The sequence below is a fragment of the Bison bison genome, unplaced genomic scaffold (assembly GCF_000754665.1).
Source record: "Bison bison bison isolate TAMUID 2011002044 unplaced genomic scaffold, Bison_UMD1.0 scf7180017864371, whole genome shotgun sequence".
NCBI classification, from domain to species: Eukaryota; Metazoa; Chordata; class Mammalia; order Artiodactyla; family Bovidae; genus Bison; species Bison bison.
Window position 1 is genome coordinate 13,625,110 of NW_011494943.1, and position 476 is coordinate 13,625,585.

The following is a 476-nucleotide window of genomic DNA, read 5'->3' on the forward strand; positions in this document are numbered from 1 at the left end:
CCACCCCCACACACACACACACTGGGGGTGTTCCTGGGTCTTGCTCCTTTGTTATTCAGGAGCCTGGTGTCATTCTTTGTAAAAGCTGACTCTTAACTAAATACAAGAGTGTTAACAGTTCACCTAAAAAAAATACATTAAAGCTTAACTGAACCAGATCTCTAGTCTCCAGGACACTCAGCTACAACTTGGCACTTAGTCAAGTCCATTTCAACTCATTACTTCACCCAACTTGTTTCTCAACCCAGCTCCAGAGAACAGTTTTTTGCCTTACCTGGATTGCCGCTTGGAGTTGAAAAATACCAGATTTCACACCCTGGGGAGGGGCTGAACAGGGGAGGAGAACAGGGATGAAGCCCAGGTGCTCCATCCGTCCAGCAATGTCCAGAGCTGACTCCTGGAGGAGAGCCCACCCCAGGCACAGGCAGGCCAGAGCCAGGTGGGCCGGGTGGACGCCTGTGATGGCTGATGTGGCG